General features: G+C 38.2%; 1 non-coding gene across 1 annotated transcript; it reads left to right on the top strand.

The window, feature by feature from the left end:
• The first annotated feature begins 680 nt into the window (after positions 1-680).
• Trnat-agu (transfer RNA threonine (anticodon AGU)) lies at positions 681-754 on the top strand. The gene has a single exon. It is a non-coding gene; the product is annotated as a tRNA-Thr (tRNA).
• Positions 755-8,760: the final 8,006 nt, after the last annotated feature.

Raw genomic sequence — 8,760 nt, 5'->3', positions numbered from 1 at the left:
CTCGCGGTCGACTCGAGTTTAGCAGGGTGACACATTTTCATTAGGAAAAGGATGGGATGTAAGGAGATTGTAAAAATGTTCACACTCACACTCACATTTATATTCTCATTCACACTCAATTCTTAAAACTATCCTTACATCTAATGTGTATTTGTAATTTAACTTATTTTAATGTTAGTAGGAAGGGAACCGAAAGCTCGCGTAGGACGAAAAGGAGGGGGTTATTATATTTCTCCTGAATGTATTGTCTTTATAATCAATAACAAAATAAATAAACTCCGTTCTTTCATAATTCGTTTTTCAAATGGTGTCCAATATTCTGCTTCGTCCAACCAGTGAATTAGCACTAAAGAGGCATTGAAATAGTTATTATTGCACCGACAATGAACTTTCCGTCTGGGCCACATCGGTCCCTGTGGATCATTAGTGGACCTTTATAAAAATCATTTCATTTCTTCGTTACCGTCGTTCCAAGTGCAGACGCTTTTCAAACCCAAAAAGAGCACTGTCGGTTCAATGAGACCGGCGTGATTCAGTGTCAGTCCTCAGGAACCGATGCGGGGCTCAACGTGTTAAACACATTTGGTTTATGTAGTTTGAGGTCTATGTTTGTATTGTATTTATTCACATGAACTGAAAAACAATTATTGTTTGATAAATGTCAGACATGAAAACGTTAAGGCGCCGTGGCTTAGTTGGTTAAAGCGCCTGTCTAGTAAACAGGAGATCGTGAGTTCGAATCTCGCCGGAGCCTTCAAGAGAGGAACTTTTTTATAGTTAGTTCAGTTACGATAGTAATGGACTTAATCAAGCTGGAATGGAATATTATGGGGGGAGGAAGGCAACTGAAACGGCAAAAGTATTTTACAGAGAGATTACTTATTGTTGGGGCTTATTGTTACTAAGTGTTGGGTTTTTTGTGTGTGCTGAAAGTTTTGATCCAGTTCAATTTTATTCTGTTTGTCTTTTTCATCTAAAATCACAGAGGATGTGAAGAACAAAAATAAACGTTGTCGAATACACTTCCATTTCGTCTAGGTTTGAAAGTTCTTGTTATGCGGTTTGTAACTGTCGAAATGAATCAATTCCATTTTTAAGGGTATGTCATATTTTTTTAAATATTTCCAATCACAATTATTTATTGCAGTCCCCAAGGAACTGTGGAATACATATAATTGGACTGTTATTATGAATACAGGTTCTGTGCACAAATGTAAGACTTTTTTTTAGACTTTTCAGACCATATTGTATATATATTGTATATTATGTTTTACAAAATTATACTAATAGAGAATGTTTTACGTCGAATTAGACTTTACAATCTTAAATTATATTTGAACAGTGTCTGAAGAGAAATTCATTCGGTTTCCGCCCAATCAGATGTAATCAACTTTTATCACTTAACTTTTCCAATATTTTCATAGATGATTTCCCAAAATCAACGAATTTAGATGCACGATGCACGCTATACCATCAATGTCAATCCACCACAAACCACTTAATACTGAACAATCTCTTATCGAAAATCCAATATTGACGAGCGAAAAGACCCACAAACAGCAAATCGAAAAAAACGATCGGAAGTTTGTCGCAAACTTGAGCCAATAAGTCAATTTTCGGACAGAATATAATGATTCCCTTTGCCAAAGCAACTTTGTCCCGAAAATAATTAACATACGTCATTCACAAAATTTCCCGTTCAGTTCATAATGATTGAAATAGACAGCAACAGAAAGAATAACTATGCTAGCATTCGTTCTGCCTCTTGTCTTTAGGCTGTGGAATTCCAGATGTTTATCGATTGATTGCACAGTTTCCTATTCGTTTTTGGTATTCCATGGACAGCTTTAGTTATGGAATCGATCGATTAAATATCTTCTCTTTTCTCCTGTTTGTATGGATTATGAATTATGTGGTATTTGTCCATAAATAAAAGATACGTCTGATATATTCAAGACGGTCTTATTAATGGTGTCCCTTGATTGGTTATGATGACATTTTCAATTATCACAAATTTCAGTTAGTTAACATATCTATTGACTGTTTCCTAAATGTCAGTAACCGTTCATGGGGAGAGTAAGCCCCACGTAAATTGTAATTCAGGGCAAACACGCACCATCAGTTCTTATTCAAGTATTTCAGTAAATGTTTTAGAGATGTCCATGAAAAAATCCATATTAGCTCTTTTTTCTATATTTATTTGTGCATCGATGCAATTGATAATTGTAACTTCTAGAGCAATAACTCTCTTTTTGAAATTAAATTGCAATTAATCAACATTTTTTCATGAAATTGCAAGTACATAGTCATCTACTACTGGATCGTGCATGTTTTTCAAACTAGAACACAACTTACACTAAGCGCTTAAGAATTCAATTTTATCTGTATAAAGTTACAAACACATTATCCAACTCACCACCTTTGATCATTGTCTGGCTCAAAGTCGTTTCAATCCGTTCCAAACAACTTCAGCCATTATAGCAAACTATGTTTAGGAGCCGAGCTCTGCTGAACATAAGTAAACAAATATAAAAAAGCTTTTTCATGAGCTTCGTTCCACAGATTATGGCGTTCAAAGTTCTATTCGTTGTGGCGAATGGAAATATATTTGTGATTTTAGTACAAAAGCTTGTTGGAAAAACATTTTGCGAAAAATCTTCTCGTATGGTACTTGATGTTCCGGCGTTCCCGGTTGGTGAGTTTTTTACATGGAAAGTTTGAAATTATTACAATGTGATGATACCTTAACTAATACCGAGATCAGTTGTTTGTGTTTAAAATGCTTATACGATCAGTAATTTGCTGCATTCAGCAATGAAAGCATATGATCAAAATAGAAAAATAAACAATGAATGAAAAATAACCACTACTCAAAAGTGTTTCTAAATCACCATTCCAAAATGCAGGAAGACATGCGTCAGAAGCGTTTGACTAATTGCGTTAACTACACCATTAACAGCTCTAATGATTTGATAAACCAATGCCTAATTTGTGTAAACGCCGGCCCAGGAAGCAACGTCCAAAATTGGATGCCCGATTATGGATTATTGACGTTGTAAACACTTGCATTGACATTGAACGCTGTATAATGAACCCACAATCAATCATTACCGGCTCGCACGTGAATGGCGTCAATTGTTTTTGAATGCTTAGGGAACAGAAAAACCTCGAAAAATTCAAAATCAACTCATATTACATTATTTTATTCTATGGCCTCTAAATTGCTAAATCGTTTACACTGTTTGAAGGCACATTTTCGTTAGCGGAATCTTCTCACAAATCATGAATCCAAAACATATTGATTTCGGTGCGGTTTTTCGTGGATTTATTTATTTTTTTATATTTTATTTTACACTTATACACAATTTACACTTTATACTGTAAACCTTTCTTAGTAAAATAGAATAAATGGAAAATTTGTTTTATGATCAATTATGAGATGTAAGGAAGGGATAATGAGGATTATTTGGAAAACAATAATACAATCTGTCAAAATATTAGGTTGGGGAAAAACTAATCCATTATTTTCTCGGTAGTTGGCTTTAGTGACCAATATCTCGCGTAATATTGATCATGCATTTTCAAGTTTAGGCTTGTTGTAAGATAAAATTTCACACTAAAAAAATGCTTTTGCTGTTCTATGTTTATTCCATTCAGTTGTGAGTTACAGGGTGGAAGTTAACCCTTTCCCATAGAACATCGAGTCTCACTCGTGGTGTACTTGAATAACATAGAGCGCTACAATGCTCAGCAGAGTAGTGGAATCACTTGATGTGTGACGTATTAAATAATACGGGAAGGGGTTAACAATGAGAAAAAAATTCGGTACAGTTTACACTTTTTCTTTTATAAAGACGATGAAATGAGAGCCAGGCCGCTGGAATTGTGATTGATGTTAATGATGCCGACACCATAACAGTAAAATACGCGCTATATTTTTTATTTTAATCTTTATTTAATTTTGAATAATATTTTTAACGGTACATATTTGAATCGGACAATCTGAAGCAGATTAAAACATATTTTGAATTTCACCCAAAAATAATGGATTACTTCCCCAACCTTATATTATATAAATATGCATGACATGAATAACCAGTATTTACATAAGCCCTACGACGATAACTGATACTATTGTATACCATTTTCTATATCCTATTTTGTTAATTTTCTGCTATTGTACTCGTATATAAACAAGTACTCGCTACATGAAAAGTCAAACCAATCCAGTGAACAAATTAGTGGGTGGATAACGAAAACATTTTTTTTTTCATAATCTTAGATCCGAGAAGATAAAAGCTCCCCTCGGAACAATTACGCTTCTCAGGGCAAGTACGCTGAATAAACATATTTTATTGCGCTTCAGCAATAAATTGATTTGTGACACATCTTAACGATTGTTGCCATCTATCAACGGCCAAGGTTCAATTGGTACCATTTACAATGTGTACTGACAATTTGTGAGGAACCTCATTCGGAAGTGAATGCAACAGTCCACGCAAAACACAAACTGAAAGCATTAAAATCCACTGAAATTGTGTTCGCGATGGTTTTACACGGAACAGCTCGCGGTAATTAATATTTAATCATAAAAAACAGAAAGCGCACTCGAACGGCCATGTGCACTCGCATTCTTTCATTCCATTGTCTGACCCAATGATGCGTAGTAAAATACCATTCTCAGCATGGTCATGTCACGTTGAAAGGTGGCCGAACATGTGATTCATTGAAGAATCATTTTTGAAACGTATCTCTATTTTGTAACGCGCCGTCAGCCGTAAGCGCATCTCTCACAGACCACCCTCACCATTCGGGCGCTGCACGGTGATTTTATTTTCATCTTCACTATCTTCAATCCCAAACACTTACATCTAAATTTTTCACGTGAGAGAAGCGGCATCAGCGAATGTGCGAACGTCATTATCACTCTCTGACGCGCTGAGTGAAACAACACATCTGGATCCAGCTGACGGAGTGGGCAGTGCTGCCGTTGGAGATGTTACACCATTTCGTTGCGTGGGAGTAAAACATCTTGTGCACGTATTTTTGTTTCATTACTATAGAACAAGATGGATTCCTTTCTTCTTTATGAAATTCAACATCAATGAATTACAACAAGTTTATATTTTACACACGATTATCCCTAAGGTCTCGACGAGTGCATGGTTCAAGGGGTTGAATGTAGGTCGTGATTTCATTCGCGTGATATCTCGGCTTATGTCCAATCACTACAACCTAAACGCGCATCTCTATCGCATTGGGCTCGCAGCAAACAATCTTTGTGATTGTGGCGATGGCTACCACGACATCGAGCATGTTGTCTGGTCGTGTATCCGGTTCCATGCTGCTCGCTCTCAGCTCTCTAGAGTACTGAGAGCACAAGGCAGACAATCGGATATCCCCGTCCGGGATATCTTAGGTAGCCGGGATCCTGATCTTCTGCTTCATCTATACCTGTTCCTCAGAAACGCCGATGTCAACGTTTAATGATGTTTCCTTCGTTGTGTCCCTGTTTCATATCCCTCCTATCCGATCGATAAACTTTTACTTAGTCGCGGCAATACATACACACACTCTTTACAGATGCACGGGCCGAAGGTTGTGCAGTCCACTGATCATTCAACAAGAGCCAAAGGTTGTACCGCTCATGACAACTCTACACGAGCTGATGATTGCGCCGGCTAGTGACCATTCTATCCTGGATTCCTCGAGTCGAGAGAGACGCACCACGCTAGATATGGGGTACAGACTAGGGGGGCGTTGCTGATTAATGGTCAGCTGCATCCCAATAGAAAGTATCCCGTGTCGGGCACACGTACAGAGCATCGAAGACTGCAACATACCAATTATGAGAACACTTGTAATACTAACCGCGAGTAATCGGTTACATATTACTAACATAGTTGTAAGACAAAAATTATCAAAATATTGGACTCCCGGCCCCGTCAGGCTAACGCCACATGTGCCTTAATAAAATATATATTTTGGGAAAAAAAAAAGTTTATATTTTGCTGGTACTACTTTGTCCTCAATCAATTTAAAACAAACTATTTGGCGTACTTTCAACTTAGCTGCGGTATATTGAAACTTATCACGTTATCTCTGTGGCTGACAGAACGCGTAGAAGTGTGTGTAAAACAGACCGTCGCACTGATTCAATGATCACTCGAGAAATCAAGTAATTATGAGATATAGTGTAGGAAATGTGTGAAAAGATAATTTAATTCCGCGACAATCATCAAACCCCCAAAATCTTTCTCTAAAATACAATAGCTCGAAGAAGACAGCCACTTTCAAAGAAAATGAAAAGGACGCTTTGAGAAACCGATATTATTTTTGTTATTTTTTGACTAGCTGACACGACGTACTGCGTTCCACCCAAGTTTAATTTTGTCATAGAACTACATCTAACAGGACTTTGTGTGTATTTATTTTAAGTCATAGGACTACGTCTAACAGGAATTTCATATATATTTGAAATAAACAATCAATAAAATATCAAACATTATTCGAACGCAAAAAACCGTCCAATTTATCCTACTCAAATTGTACCGACCAAAACAGGCAACTAGAGTAATACATCACTCCAACAACAAACGTAACCAGCCATTGTGCATATTTTTTCTATTCAAGCCAACGAGCTGTTGTCTGCTATCCTTTTTTTTCCTAATGCTCCAATGTTGCTGGTACATACGCTGAATTTACTCAATACAATGGAGGTCTGGAGAGAAGCGAAACATTGCATCGCAAGCCCCACCTCTGTGTGATTCTACAGCCAGTAAATCGAATTAAATTCACTCGCTCCGTTCAGAAGCGATAATCATACCAGAGCACCAATGTTATTAGCAGCGGTAGCAATATCGGCAGCAAACGAGTATCATTTTTCCTAGCTTCCAGACGAGAACCGTAACTCGCTCCAACACACAGTAATGTAATGGTGATGATCAGTCTTACTAGTGGTCATAATCGTATGATTATTTATGGAGTCGAATGTGCTGTGTCATTAATGAACATAATAAAATGAACATTCAATCGATACATACATACGTGATACATGAGAGAGATGAGAGAGAAACGAATTCATTTTAGGGTGAATTTCTTCATAGTCCGCTGGCTACCCTCAGTTGAATATGACTTTGTCGAGCCCTAAAACCTCCACATGCCAAATTTGGGTCCGTTTGCTTGATTAGTTATTGAGTTATGCAAAAATGTATGCTTCATTTATATGTGTTTGCGTCGTGGATTTTTTTTTTTTTTGTAAAAATAGTTTTATTTTTCTGTCATACTTGTACAAATTTTGGGTGTTCTAACATTTCGTCAAACTTCTAGATCTAATTGAAAGTTTAATTCAGCTACATTAATTCTTCCGTTGCATTCATTTACAAAACTTATGTAACTAATGAAAAGTTTGAGAATTTTCTCTCTTCGTGATTTGTCTATTCCTGCTAAAGCAGGTTTAACCAGGTCCTCGAAATCAAGCCTTCTCCATCCACCTAATATGTCCGAAATTTTTTGCTGGAAAGCCATCCAAGCCGGTCCAACTCGAACACATGTGCAGAATTTGTGAATGAGGGTTTCAGTACATCGGTTTCCGTAATGTTCACAGCTTTCGTTGTCAACTCGCTGCATCACGAAAAGCAATTTTCGGTGCTCAATTTTTTCGTTCACAAGTAAGTATAAGTTAGTTCGCTGTGTTGAAGTAAGCTTTCTCGAGGCAATGTTTCGCCATGTGCGTGGCCAGTTCACTGTTGGACTGTTCCGTTCCACCCTTGGCAATTCAGTTCGCTTGATGAAGAGCTGGTGGATTGCACCGACGGAAGGGTTTTGTAGGATTTGGTGGGGAATTTGGGATAGGTTTGCTAGAATTGTTTTAAGGTCGGGAAGATCTATTGGGATTCTTGGACGGGGATTTGCGTGGAATAGAAGGGATTTGTAGAAAGGAAGGGATTCGATTTCTCGCAGATGTCGGTTTATTGCAAGTGATTTGCATTTTAGCGCTGGTAGTTGCAGCTTCAGGCCTCCTTCTTCTATGCTACGCGCCAGCTGCATCATCGGGACGCGGGCAACTATTCCTCTCCACAGAAATGTTCCCATCGTTGATGTTAACTTCGCTGTATGTATACCCAACGGTGGTAATATGGACGCAATGTACCATATCTTGGAAGTGCCGAACGTATTCAGCATGTTGATTTTCTGATGCAACGTTAGCGTGCGTAGAGAATGCAGTCACATTTGCTGCGAAAATTTCCCCACCATCGCGCTCCAATTCAAAGTTGTCATCTGTTGTATGGAATTTGTGAAAATAACACCTAAGATTTTGACAACATGGGCTGTTTGCAGCCATTGGGTGTTGATAGTTTCACCTTCACAAAAACCGACGTCAACAGCCACAGTTTTACTTAGGTTCAGTTTTGCCCCGGCAGCCCTCTCGAAGCGAGTAAACAGCCCATTCATAACTTCGATTTGACTTGCCGATGTGACGATCACACTGATGTCATCTGCATACGCCACCAGCAGATCGTTTTCGCACACATGTTCAAGCCTGCATACCAGAGGATGTAGGTATAGTACGAAGAGGTGCATTGACAACGGGTCCCCCTGTCGCACCGATCGCTGGATCTCAAACGGACGAGAGAGATGTTCATTAATTAAAAGTCGAGAAGTGGATCGACTGATAATGCAGGATAGCAGAGCAATGAAGTCGGGGTTGAAGCCGAGCGATCGCATGGTCTCGAAGAGGAAAGAATGTCGGACCCGATC

Source organism: Toxorhynchites rutilus, chromosome 3, assembly GCF_029784135.1.
Source record: "Toxorhynchites rutilus septentrionalis strain SRP chromosome 3, ASM2978413v1, whole genome shotgun sequence".
Classification (NCBI taxonomy): Eukaryota; Metazoa; Arthropoda; class Insecta; order Diptera; family Culicidae; genus Toxorhynchites; species Toxorhynchites rutilus.
The sequence above is the reverse complement of the archived record's forward strand: the minus strand, read 5'-3'. Positions and strand labels throughout refer to the sequence as shown.